Source organism: Belonocnema kinseyi, chromosome 8, assembly GCF_010883055.1.
Source record: "Belonocnema kinseyi isolate 2016_QV_RU_SX_M_011 chromosome 8, B_treatae_v1, whole genome shotgun sequence".
NCBI lineage: Eukaryota > Metazoa > Arthropoda > Insecta > Hymenoptera > Cynipidae > Belonocnema > Belonocnema kinseyi.
In genome coordinates, this window is record NC_046664.1 from 103,781,440 (window position 1) to 103,796,482 (window position 15,043).

At 32.8% G+C, this 15,043-nt stretch overlaps 1 protein-coding gene across 3 annotated transcripts in view; it reads left to right on the forward strand.

Annotated features, from left to right (window-relative positions):
* LOC117179102 (elongation factor-like GTPase 1) overlaps nucleotides 1–15,043 on the forward strand; it is a 495,923-nt gene that overhangs the window by 229,185 nt on the left and 251,695 nt on the right. Inside the window, exon 5 of one of the 3 annotated variants that reach the window (XR_004467860.1) lies at nucleotides 10,934–11,016. The exons of the other annotated variants lie outside the window; for them this stretch is intronic. The gene's annotated coding sequence lies outside the window, so the exon portion shown is untranslated. The remainder of the gene's footprint in view (nucleotides 1–10,933; nucleotides 11,017–15,043) is intronic. 3 annotated transcript variants of the gene reach the window in all.

The following is a 15,043-nucleotide window of genomic DNA, read 5'->3' on the forward strand; positions in this document are numbered from 1 at the left end:
AGATACTTATATTTGGATGTTAAATTAAAACTTTTTCTACAGAAATCCAAATATTAGCTTTTAAATTTCACTGATTTCGTTTGAATTTGATTGAATTTTGTTGATATCCATTTAACTTAATTAAATTGACTTGGGATATAACTATGTTCGGTACTGGTTTTCCGTACTGCACCAGTGCTGACGAACAGTACTGACTCCAGTATTGGCGCAGTACTAGATATGGAGGATAGATTAGCTTTGTTTTGAGAATATTTTCCCGTGTTATTATTACAAATAGAAAAATGCAATTACCTTTTGCTTTGGCAAATTAAACATATTTTTCTATGAATACGAGTCATGGTAGTTTTCTTATGTGCAGCTTTTGTATTATAAATAATAACATACTAACATTCGAAAAAATGGTAATTAATTTTAGCAGAATCTTCAAAAATGTAATTTATGCCAAGTCCTGGCTAGACGATGGAATTACCAATTCACCCAGTACTGCGCCAGTACGGGCCCGCCAAGATATGGCTCGACGAGTCGACGTTGGCAAGACCACTAGCTTAGTATTGCGCCAGATCTAAGTGACGGCTCAATACAGGCATTTCCCATTGGGTGGAAAGCGACACATCATATCCGAAGTACTTTTTTGCACTGAATTTAAATCTGGAATCCGCTTGTCTCCAGCTCCTTTGATTTACAATAAATTTGCAACTTATTTTTTTCTGAAAATATGTTTATCTTAATGCAAAATGTACTACATAATTTTTCGGTTGTAATATTAGACATGATTTCGATGCGTTTTTTAATGCTGAATCTATTGACAACCTCATATTTTCAATAGCTCTAACGGTTACCGAGATATTTGCTAAAACCCGGGAAACATAGAAAAAAAGCTTTTTAGAAATCTTTATACCTGTAAAAATAATTCAGGTTGGTACACAAAATAATAGGCTATTTTTTTTGTTTTTGAGTGACAAAAAAAAAGAACAAAAATATCTACTCGCCGCGTGGGCACATTCTCATCGCGCGCTGGGCGCGCGGCTCACGAGTTTAAGCGCACCGAGGGCGCGCGATTGTTGGCACTCGCGCTTCACGTTTGATTTTGTATTTACCTCGCGCTACGCGCTCGGACTTTGCATTTTTCTCTCATTCATGCATTCGCATATTCGCTCTCAGTTTTTGCATTTCTACCCCATTCATGCACAGACCTTTCAAAGTTCAAGATCAACGAATCAACAACTGTAATTTTGCGATTAAGAACTCTCTTTTTCTAAAGCTCTTTCGGCTTTAGCGAACACATACTTATCACGAATCTCTTGCTTCGCACTCGATTTTGCCCAAAATGTAAAATTTTCTACATTATGCTCAACATTTTTTAATCAAATATAATAAATTTGTTATGTCCCTTAGCATGGAAATTGAAACAGTCTTATTATTATTGCCTTGTTTACATAATTTTTTTTATTTTTAATCTTGTTTTTTACGATTTAAAAAAACTACGCTTCCTATTTAAAAAATATTCGTAAAAAATCTGTAAAGCTTTTTTTGGTTGAATAAATATTGTCTCACTTATTTTCGTAGCTTGTATCGTTGTACTCAAATTTAATTTTTTGAGATTCAATGTTGTTTTTCAAATACAAAACAAAAAATACTTAGGCTACAAGAAAGTAATTCCTGAAAAATTTGCTATTCTTTTTAGATACACAATTCTTGTCACTCTGTCTCTTTTCGTATATTGTCTTGACTTTTTTCTATATCACGCTTTTTTGGCTACAAATGTACATTTTCGCTTTTTTTTATTTTGAAAATGCTATAACTTTGGTAATTTTCATTTTATCAAAAAAAGTAATGGAGATAAATGGTTCATATATTTGTCTATTATAAATAGCTATCGAACGAATTTTCAAATATTAGAAAAATGTGGTTTCAACAATTTTCAAAATGCTTTAACTTTTCAAAATTTCTTCAAAAAAAGCTGGCTAGCGAACTCGTCCTTTCTTTTCATATCCTTATAAAGTGTGTTAAAAGGGAATTCTATCGAATAATCCATTCAAATGTTAACGTGTTTACAAACTACAACGACAATAGACAAACGCCGACGTAAAAAAACTATTTTTTCTGACTCGGGGGGTCTCAAAACGTCGATATTTGATGGAATCCGCGAAAGTAATTTTTCACGTAAAAACCAATACCTTCTCATTAGGATGGGAACGTAAAAATTCATTTTAGCGCTAACTCTCGAGTCGAAATATAGGCCCTACTTTGACACTCTTCATGCTAATATTTTTAGGGAATAAGATTGTAAAGTAGAGGTTATTCCCATTCGATTTTTTGTCCCTACTTTAGCGCTCTTATGGGCACAAATTTCCAAATCTTCTATTTGGTGCGTCAAAATAGAGGCTTAGTGTTTGTTTCCAATTTAACCCTCCACACTGTACCTTCCTGTACAGAATAAAATTATTTAGCGAAAAATTAACAAAAGTAGAGCTCTAAGAAGAAGACATAGTGACATTTGCGTAATGTTTCAAGTTATTTTGCACGCGGAAAAAAATATCCATTAAATTTTATAGAACTGATCCTATAGTAGAGGATACGTTGGGTGGTTTAATAATAGTGGAAATTATCTTTGTTTTACATTGCGTTGAACTAGTCCCGAAATTATAGAGAACAGTTTTATAACATTATAACCGATTTTTCGCCACAAAAAAATTTATCTTTTGTATTATTATATTATTACCATTATACTCTAATATTTTTTCACATGTTTAAGTACACAGTTATTTACTATTACACAATCACTGCACTATTTATAATCGCACGCTATGAAAACTTGTATTCACCGCGGGTTCGAACCTTATAAGTTTCACATTACTAATGCCTTCTAAAGCCTCTCGGCTTTAATATTGCAAATATTGCAAATTATTATTGTATATTTTATGTGCTTAAACAAGATTGAAACTAAATCCAAAAATGTTTCATGATATTTTAAAATATTTAAAAAAACTCAATATATATTTTCAGAAATTTAATAGATTTCAAAGGATTTCCACAAATTTCCGAAGATTTCAAAAGATTTAACAGATTTTAAAGAATTCAAGAACATTATTTATATTTTAAAATTACTTCAAAATCTTAAAGTTCATTTACATTCTGCCAAAATTCCTAAAAAATTCTTCAAAATTACTTAAAATCCCTTAAATTCATTAAAAATATCTTGAACTGTTTTAAATAATTCGAAATCTTTTGAAATTCGATTATAAACATAAAATTTTTTTAATCAAAAAACTTCCGTTAAATCCCTTGAAACTCCTGAAAATCTCTTTAAATACGTAAAAAGTTTTTGAATTACATGAAGATCCTTAAACTCATTTGAATTTTTTAAAAATTAGTTAAAATGCTGCTTAATATTTTTAATTTCTTTACAGAGTTTTAAAACTATGTTAAATCGATTAAAATGCCACAAAATCCCTTAAAGTCTCTTAAAATTTCTTGAACTCATAAAAAGTATTTTAAAGTCTTTTAAATCTCTTCGAAATTCTTGTAATTTTTGGAATTTTTCTAAAATCTTTTAAAATTCTATAAAATTACTTGAAATATTTTTAAATTCATTTATAAACTTCAATCTTTTTTAATTTAAAAGAATTTTTAAATCCTGTTAAATTATTTTGAAATTCATTAAAATCCTTTTAAACACTTGATCATATTTTATGAATACCAAGAATGTTGAAAGAATACGTGTATAGGAATCTTTAGTGAATATGTCAGGAATATCGGAGTCATCGACCCCTCGGAATATAGAAACAAATTGGTTTAAAAATATGACATTTTGAAGAAACAATTTTTTATTTTAAGTACATGTTACACTAAAATCTTTGGTATATATTTATGAATGTCGGCGATCTTATTAATAATGGTTACAAGTAAACTGTAATCAACGTCGGTTTTTTGGAGAATAACGTACGAATAACAATCATCGTTGACATAATACATTTTAAATCAGCAGGGACCTTCACTTGAAATCGCCGAATTTCTCGAGAACGAAATATGTTGTTTTTTTAAAGGAAATCATACTTTTTTCATGTTTTCAAAATTTGAAGAAAATTTGTTGAATGGGGAAAAGTTTAATTAGCAATTCAAAAATTATTTGTTCTTATGTGATTTGAATTTAACACAAATAATTGAAATTTTAAAGGCTTTGATTATAAAAAGTTTTAATATCACAATTTTTGGTGAATATAAATTTTATCATTTTAAAATTACTTTACTAAAGTTACCTTTTTTTCGACGTTTCTTCTCGTGTGTTTAATACCTTTTTGGGGGGTTTCGGATCTGGGTTCTTTATAACTATCTTTAAATATTAGCGCTGGTTTGCATTTTTCCTTTAGCTTGCAGCCACCAAATTAGGGCAAACTTCTTTCCTCTTGACGCTATTTCGATGTTATCACTTTAATATTTATTATTTAAAACCAATAAACTGTTGCTTTCACAAACTGCGGTGATGGAATTTTAGAGAAAACAACAAAGTGTCTGTCACGAGGGGTAGGCATCGAGGCTATAATGCCACATATTTTTTGCGTTAAAATTTAAGAGGGTTAAAAGAGAATTTAAAAATTGTACGGAGAATATGGAGCTTTAAAGGAGACATAAATAAAACTCAGGAATATAGACGGAAGGTCTTCAATGTAGGGGCTGAAGCTGATACAGAAGCAAAATAGAATGAAAATATCTTTAGGAGTGGCTACGTAGGAGCTATTAGAATAAACAGCCGCAAAGTAGGGACAACACTTCCACTTGGAGCGTCAAAGTAGGGCCTATATTTCGACTCAGGTATATTTCTTGTTACCCAAGAAATCTCGTATCACATGATCACATCACCGAAGACCAAGTTTCTCTCTCAGGGTCGGCAAATTTGGGGCCATGCAAACCCACCTTCTTTGATCTTCGCTTCACTTAATCTGGCAGGTCAATATAGCGTTAGCTGTTGTAGAGAGCGTGCCAAAATGAGGGTGAGGTCCCGAGTACCCCAGTGTGGCATTAACGTTGATTTTTGTTTAAATCCAAGCAAAATTTATTTGACTTGTTTTTAATACAGATCGTGAATTAAGTCGTAAGTATTAGTATCAAAGTAAAAAGAATTTTTGCAATAATAAAGAGTAAAAAAGATGGCCTAAAATGTACGGAGTCGATTCGTAAGAGAGCGACTGCAAGACTAAGATGCAGTGCCCTTCATGCAGGAGACCAATGTGCGATACGCATCGTCAATACTTGTGTATGGAATGTGCAGGAGAAGAATAATTTATTTTAATTAATTTGCACTGAAACTTTCTCTCTACGGTGCTAGAATATTATTCTATCAAAATTTGTATTGATAGTACTTTTTTTATAAGTTTTTCTTACATTAAAACCATAATGATAGGCATGTAATGATGTTTCGTTTGCACCTCTGTTTTTCTCCAGTTTTTTCTTAAAATAAATACAACTTTGTAAACGTCGGCTAATTAACTTAATTCTACCATAAAGAGTACTATTTCATACATTCACTGTTCAATTTTTAATCAAAAATATACAAAAATTAAAAAAGGTATGAATTTTTTTATAAAAAGCGTAAATTTTATATGCAGGAGTGGCAAAATAATGTGGTCAGTGTCAACAAAGAGATTTTGGACTACATTCATTTTTCCCAGCTGTAATATTTTTCTTTATGGCCAAACTTTTTAATCATAATGCTTATCTCTGGTACGACTGTCCCAGTAACACAAGAAGCAACAAATTTCATGTATTCTCTTTTCAATCCAAGTAAAATTCCAATTGCTATGAAGTCGCCGCATATGCACCACCTCGAGAGATTGTGTTACATGAGCCACAGGTAGAGATGGAAACTTATTAATATTATGCAGAAGAAAGAATTTCAAACTAATTTTATTTGAACCTTCAAATAAACGCCATTCTTCTACATTTTGCTCATGCCCAAGTACTTTCATTAATCCACCCCCGTCTTTGCAATATACGAGCCTGTCTTCTTCAGCAAAATATTTTCTTATGTCTTTCCCTCGATTGCGTTATGCAGTTTTTACACCAGCTTCTACGAAATTCTATTATTTTTAAACCGAGAGCCGAAGATTTTTACTTTGTCAATTGATAAGTCTTTCACCTCAAGCTGATTAAATAAAACTGGCATCACTTTATAACGCTTACGGTACAGAAATTTTGAAAGGGCTCTAGTGGGACCCTGTGTAGTTTTCCCTTTCTCTAGTTTTTCTCTAGTGGGGAAAATTAGTCGGGGCCCCTTCTAGACTGTAATGTTGAGGCCAGGGGGGCTCTATTAGATTTTCTAGTAGGGTTTTAGTGGGGTCAGTCCGCCTACACTTCAATTAAAGAAAAAAGACCATGCGGGACTCCTACAAGGTACTGCCACTCTACTGGCAGCCAGTACTTTTAACTGAACTGAATAATATCTACCTGGCTCCGAATAAAATAGTCATTAGTGCCCTAAATCAAGTTTTCGAGATTTTTGAATACTGAAACCTTAAGAGCCTCAAAATTATTTTTGAGGCAATATACGATTTTAGGAGTTCTCTGGTCGGGGCCCCATTAGACACAGATAGATTTGCAATACCTATACGAAGCATGAAATTCTTAAAAAGAACTTGACAGGGCACCCATAAGTTTTTTATAGACTAGATATTCCGATAGGAGCCCAACCAGTTTTTTCTAGACTAGATATTCTGATAGGGGCCCCATCAGAACCCAACTTCAAATAGGGAAAGATGGGGAAATTTCTGCACGGGTTACTTTCTGGTGAATCTTCATAAGAATTAGGTTCTTTACTTTCACCATATAAATTATTCTGTGGTGAACATACAGTCCTATAAGCATGTTTTGTTGCAGACGAAACCCGAGGGTACTTAAAGTTTATAGTGTAGTAAATGGAAAATTTGGATAATTTCCTCAATTTGTTAACCTTAGTTTACACACTAATACAAGATGATGAATTCTAAATGTAGATAAATTTCATTTTTTCATTAAATTAAGTAATTCACTTAATTTCAATCAGAAATCGAACTTAAGTGCAGTGTCTCATGTTTCATATACGAGTAATATGATAATTAACTTCCAAGTATGTTGAGTTTGGGATGATTTCCATTCGCGTGCTCTGAAATTCAATTTGTGCTGGCAGCAAGGCGTGCGCGAAATGCGATGTGGCGATGCGCAAACACCTGAACGGATTTCGACGATTTTAGAAGAGGAGCCAAGAGAGCAGCTGAGAGTAAACACAATGACGTCGATAGCGCTAGATAGTATCGTTTAACACTGAGATCATGGTAGTCGTTTCGTCAACGTTTCCTATTTTGATATTATGTACTCATATCTATAAAGGATTTTGATCAAGAATAGAATATTCGTACATATGTGATAGAAAAATATATAAAAAAGGATTGAAGATTTACGTTATGTACGTGGTAGCTTGAAATGGATATAAGTGCCTTATTTAGTGTAATTCATCTGTGTCTATAATTATAAATAATTTAAGTTCTTTTTTCCTTCTTGTAATCTCATTGAGTTGGAGGATAACACAGCTTGATTTATTAGGCATTAATGAATAATTTATTCAATGCTCAGATTAAACAAAAAATATTTATTTTCTAAAATTACTCAATTTTTAATTTTATAATAATTTCATGTTCCTAATAACTGAACGATAGCGCATAAATTTGGTAAATTTCCACAATCAGTTGACTTAAATTAACCTGTAAGTTTCATTTCAGATGCATGCGTTGGGGAAAAGTCAACAATCTTTCTGTATTAAATTAACCTAAACAGTACATTTTACGTACATAAAGCAGTTGACTTTCAACCAAGCGTGTTACTAGAGTCATGTTATCATCATCAGTTGACTTTCAACTGGCGAATGATTCTTTCGGTTACATCTGAAAGTCAACCGCCTTTTTCTACTGAAATTCAGATTCTTGTATTACTGTTCAGTCGCACCTATTCAAAGGCAAATGTTAGGTGCATCATTTTTATCCGAGTCTATGGCTTCATTATTAAATAATAGTTCATAGCCTTCTTTAACTCCAAACCTGAGAACCTCCCCCCTTTGTTACTTAGTTCAAAAACACCAGATACATAACAAAGTTATTACGATTATTTTTACAAGTAACTAACGTTTGTAACTACTGGTAGCTCTTTGACCAACACCAAAAGACCTAGCGGGAATCTCTTCATGTAGGGAAGCCTGTTGCTCCTTGGCCGATGAAGCCCCTTTATCTGAAACTTTAAACGCAACCCGTTGAAAGGTGGAATCGCCGATCCCACCTCGATGATGCTTTCGACCTGCCATGGTGGAGTAGATTTTACCCAGGGTCTTGCCAGAGAAACTCCGTGACCACCGTCCCAACGAGGAGGTGCCATGGTGACAGTATAGAAATAACTGAGTTGGTAAACTGTCTTCTATTCTTATAAAAGTCGTCAAAACCCTCTTTAAAATTAAAATCCACCAGCTTTGATCGCTAAAATGAAGTTAGCTTAGTAAAACAGCCGAATTGTATAAGTGCGATCAGAAACATTGGCGCATACTTTTCACTATCTATCGAGAACGGTTAGCGGTAAAATAATTTTTTTTTAGTTTGGCATTAAAAAACAAAACAAAAATAGCCTATTATTTGTATATATAAACCTCAATTATTTTGACGGTAATAACGATGTCTAAAAAAACGTTGAAGGTTTTACAAATATGAGGTGTCATTGGATTCAGGATTAAAAAACGCATGAAAGTCATGTTTAACATGTCAACCAAAAATGATTTAGTACATCTTGTAAATAAGAGTTGCTAGAGACAAATAGAATGCAGATTTTAATTCAGCGCAAAAAATTACTTTGGAAATTCTCTGGTCCATTGAATTTCACGAAATAATATTGAATTCTACAGGATTCCTCTGAATTCACATTGAATTCTGTTGAAATGAACAAAAGCTGTCGCATTCACCTTAAATTCAATTTAATTCCGTTGAATATTGAAGTTATTCTTATTATATTTTTTTCAAAAGTAGTTGAGATCACTTTTAATTCAGTGGCATTTATGTAAACTGATACACTTTTAGTTGAATTTATCTCGAATTCGGTTTTTAGCTGTACATAGCGTTCATTCAATTCCGTGAATTTCATATGGAATTTAGTGGATTATATTGAATTCATTTCAATTTTGCCTTCAAATGATAATTTAATTCCCTTGAAATTATCTTAAATTTATCAAAATTAAATGCGCAGTTAGCATCATACCATTAAGCCCTTTTCCCTTTCGGGGTAGGCGTGACTCACTCAGGGTGGAAGGGAGTAATATGGGAGAGGGGACATATAATTTTATATTGATCTAGAACTCCCAAGTTATTTATTTATATAACACGTTTGTTCCGCAACACTGCTCCGACCCAGGCTGCTGATCAGTCTCTAGCAGTCACCCCGAGTGTAGAGTCTCAAAAAGTCGTCATGTGGGTCTCCCCACTCGGGTCAATTAGTACCCCAAGTCTTTTGTTTTTGGCGTCATTCACTCTACTGAAATTCTTTTTATAAATTATTTGTCATCTGTCCTGGCATACCTTTGAGTTAGGACCTTATTTACACATTCCAACCATTCTTTCCGCGTTCAGCATCTGGGCTTACTGCCATTTTATTTACCTTAATACACTTGTTTCGTTAGGCTGTTCTTTCATCCTCTCAACATGCTTAAACCACCATTAACACTATTAACAAGATTTGACCATTTTGTTTGACATGTAAACTAGTGTCTTCTCTACACCACATGCTTTTACGATTATCTCATTGCACACTTTGTCCATCAATGTTATGCCATACATCACGCGCAGAAATTCCATGTTAATCACTTACTCTTATCCTTTTCCTGATAGCTCCACGTCTCGCTACCGTATATCACAGTTGGTATAAATATAGAATTATGTGTTGCTTTTGTAGCTTTATTTGATATATTTTTACTTCTGAGAATGGGCCCTTCTCTATCGATAACCTTCAAAAAACCTTCTTGCCTTCATTTATGCGTCTATCTAATTCCCTATCTGTCTTTCTGCCACTTGTGAATAGGCTACGAAGATATCTGTGCTTATCAACTTCTATTATTTCATCATTTAGAATAATTTTGCATATTATCTTCTCACCTTTTCCTTCAAATATCATAATGTTTGTTTTATTTGCGTTAATTTTGAGGACCATATTCTTCATGCTTGTATTTAGTTTGATTAACATTCTTTACAAGTGTTTGATTGACTCTGCCGAAACAGCTTTGAAACCTGCCAAAGCTAACCCACGTACCCTCACTGTCTCGAGATCCACATCTTCGTCGTCGAAGAATGCCATTCTTATACACTTGTCCGTGAATACAATAAATAGCCATAAGGACATGACGCAACACTTTCCAACACCTTGCATAATATCAAACCGTGATCGTCAATTCGTGATCGTCAATTCGCCGATGGCTACCTGTGACCCATTTCCTCTCTACTGCGCTTGTCGGCGACGAATTACCCTTTTTCAAGGTCAACTAGAACAGTGGTCGGCACGCTCTTGCCCAGGGCAGAGTACCCTGTCCTGACTGCCCTACGACAGTGGTCGACACGCTCTTGCCTAGGGCAGGGTTGCTTGCCCTGGCTGCCCCAAGGACCTACTTTCAGGGCAGTACCTGCGAGCTTGGCCAAAATACCCCTTTCCTCAACGTTCCTTTGTTAGAAAATGGGGGAAAAAATGTGAGATTAAAAAATTCGTAATTTTGCAATCAGTGACTTGAAAGTAATATATTTGGAATATCCGTATTTTTCCGATTCCAAAGACATGTAATTTGTCTGTAAATGTTGAAAATTTGTGAAGTGTTTAGTATTAAATTGACTGTAAATCTGATGTTTCATGATATTAAACTCTTTCAAATTTTTTACTTTTCTAGGCAAGTAATATATCATTGGAATCGGAAAATTCGTAGATGGCACTGAACTAGAACCATGGTCGGTACATTCGCAGAGGCGACCAGTAAGTGAAACCCTGGATTAATTTCTTTATTTGTTCAAAAGTTTAGTTGAAATCAAAATGTAAATTAAGTTTTAGTGAAAATCAGCATGCTTCAATCTTAAAGTGCATATAAATATGCCCGGGGAATAATTTTCAAAGCAGTGTATCACAAGTTTTTACTAACGCTTCCTCTCGCATGACGCAGACAAAATATCAATATTTATTAATAAGCAATGTAGGCATTGCTGCGATCATGTTTTTAGTATTAAAAAACAACTACAGTGAAACTCTTCAATGGCCGTCCTTTCTATAGCCCTTCCAGGAATTGTCGCCGCGCCGCATATAGGTGTCAGAGGAGCTGCGCGGGGTGCACGGGATCTGCGGCTATCACTCAGGCGAGCACTCAGGCGTAAACAAAAAAAGCAGAGTGGGCTCTAATGAGTTAGTTCCCACTCACCGTCAGCCCCAAAATGGGCACTACAGAAGAGTTTCACTGTACTTCACTTATGCTTACAAAAACACTCGAGATTGAAGCGTCTTAAACAGTGAAAAGCTAAATCTTGAACTATTTAAAGTTAATAGTGTCACTAACTCGGATCTTCGCCGTACCCTCAGCTCTTCTTTTAATTGTTTCATTAACTCGCTTTTATTTTGTAACTGAGTTAATTAAATTTTTGAACACTCACCACTTTACAACATAAAGTAGTCTCATTACAGGCATACAATAGTACATGCACAGGAATACCACATTCCCGCCCGCTGGTGCGTCACCGTCGTCGGGCGGCCATTTCACACTTTCGACCAACTCTGCAGGCATGCAAATAGGATTTATCGTGCTAGTGAGACAAAAAATATAAGTACAGAAATGGCTTAATTTCAGGAATCAAACACTCTAACTTACTTCAGTAATTTACTTCAATAAGAAGAATATTGCATACCTGCCACCTGTAAAATTTATCTGCACCTGTCATGATTTGTATGTAAACGAGGTTGTAAATACTCTATATTCTGTAAAAATTATAGCAGTATCATTTAGTTTCACATGAAGCCATCATATTGAAATGCATTTGAGTGCATTACTGCTCATTTTTCAAACCTGTATACATAATTACCGAGTCCATTGAAATAAACGCATCGAATCAAAGTTCACCTTTTGCAATTCTTAAAGTTTACAATTAGACTACTTATGGAGGAAATAATTATGTTCATATAAACTAATTTTATTTCTTATACAGCTCTCACTGAAATTATTATTTATATTAAATAAAAAATTATTATTTTTAAAAATTAAAGAAGTTATAAATAATGTCAAATAATTCAAAAATATAATCACTGAAATTAATAGTTTAACATGAAATATATATAATATTATAGTTTATGAAACAGTAAATTCTAAAACTTTTAATCGAAAATTGTATGAATGGAGGTAATCATGTAATTTGGTCAAAAATTTGCATTACTGTACAAAATTCAACTATTTTATTGAAAATACGAATAATTAATGGGTAAAAATTAACCTTTTAAACTAAAAATTCAAATTTTTTATTTTGGTAGAAAATTTATCCTTTTTAGCTAACAACTTCACTATTTGGTTGAAAATGTATCGTTTTAGTTGAAATAACATTGCACGCATGCCTCTATAATTTGCATGTGTCGGAGGAATTTTTTAAGACTGTTTTTTCGAAAGGCAAAGTGAATATTTGGCAAATTTTTCTGCAGATGTAAAAACCCGATGTATCAAAAAAATGTAAAGAATCAAAAACTTTGATCCTTATGCTCTTACAGATCTAGATTTTAGTGAAAATGTGAGTTCAGTGCCCTCGGTGACTTTAATGGATATAGTGTCATATTTTATTCAATCTCTCAGTGTTTACACTGCGAAACAAGTAGAAGAATATAGAAGTTTGGAAGGTTATAAATTTTATGAAGCTGATTTTGTGTCAAAAGTGAAGTGTAAGCAGTTCAATGGTACTTTTCTGCTTCTGAGTGAGGTTAGTGTAACTATACAGTATTTTTAGTTTTAAGTTAGCATTTTTAGTTATAACTGATTATTTTCTAAAAGTGTGAATATTAAGATTAAGTAATATTCCTATGAAGAATGGCATTCACTTCAATTTACGGTATTAATTCCCATTGCTGATGTGAAATGGGATGCAAGTTTATTGAGATTTTGAGGTCAGGAGCAGTCTCTGGCAAAAGTTATCTGCTTACAGAATTAAAAAAACCAAATGATATCATTAAAACGTTGTAAGATTGCGTTCTTCTCTCATATTTTAATGTAAATAAGTGGTATTTTGATAAACATCTATAAAAAATATTTTTATATTTATGACAATTTACGAAAACTTATGACTAAAAAAGTATCTAAATTTAAGACTTTTCTTAATACAACAAAGCTACAAAATACCAATTTCAAAAATCTCTACCTTACCCTAACAAATTTTTTATTTACCCTTATCAAGAAGATTAATTTTCTCCAAAAAGGGACCAAGTTTCAACAAAATACATTAAGAAAAATCTTGAATTTTCGTATAGTTTTTTGAGCCTTACATTTTCGTAATTTCACAAGAAACAAAAATCCATTCACTTGCGTTTAAATGGGGTTTCATAACTTCTGAATTGCTTATCTGTCACTGGAATTCCAGATTGTATAATCTACTTTTATTTATAGACTATTTTCAGGCATTTTAATTGATTTTGTTGAACATTATTTTTAGCATATTTGAATCACGCCATATCTGAATTTTGAACATTTATTTATAAATTTCACATACCAAAATCTGAATGTTTTCTTTTAATTTAAGTTTACAAAAGCTCGTGATCACTGAAAGTGAAAAATTGATAAGTTACCATCTATGGGTTTTGAAACTTCACATTCATCTCATATCAATTTCAAAATCACAAAAAACGATGACTCAAGTTTTATTTTATAGAAATTATTTTTAACAAAAATGCGCGTATTGAAATCCTAAAAACTTTTTGTTCGAGATGCCAATTGACATGAGCGGACTGCGGAGTTTGTTTCTGACACGTGCACTCACTGCAACCATCATCATGTGTATTACATAAATGGAATGGCACTGGCGCTTTCATTGTAAATCTTATAATTTCTGTAGCGAATAATTAATTGAAATTATTGTAAAAAGAGAATTTCAACTTCATTATTACTGAACTTAGTAATAAATAGTCATATTCCAATTTATTCTTCCATACATCGCATTCGAAACAATTAATTCTTAAAAATTGTAATCTACATATTCCATTCAGTTAAACCAGTGCCGTAGCTAGGATTTGACAAAAGGTGGGGTTTTCATGTCTGAACAGAAAGTGAGGTACTACTTCCAGGGAAAAATTAGGGTAATATAGTAAGACATAAAATTTCTAAATATAATATCTATTATTATAATATTATTCCTATTTGAAAATTAACTTTTAAAATGTTAATTTAATATTGTACTCAGCCTAATAATACAAATAATATTATTAATAATAGTTCAATGTAGTATAGTATTATTTTATATTGCAATGTTTTTAATTATATACTAAATAATACAGCAACATTAACTGCATTTACTATTCGGCTAGTTCAGTGTACAATTTTTTTCTTCAATGAAATTTGATAGACATTAAATGATCCAATATCATTGAGAAATACATTAGCGTTTGTATGAACACTTTCTGAGTTTCCCAAATTAAAATTTTCCTCATTGATTGGTTGAGCACGCGGCTTTTTCGTTACGTAGTTCCACATGGAACTGTCAGCAGTTCATTTGTGAAAATGGGTGCTAATTTCATTTTACAATGAGTACCTTAGATTACCTGCCGTTTATGCTTTTCTATAATCTGCGAGAAATTTTGGTTTTAGCGTTTAGGAAAATAGAACTTAAAGTTTACATTATTATGGTTCACATTTTGTGTTTCAGATATGAATAGTTTTATTAGGGTTCTAGAAAATTTCTATTAGGGAGACACCTCATTACCTGTGAGAGTAGGCGAAGAAGCAGTTTAGGAAGGTGTATCGGATAAACGGAGGACTGAGACGGGATAC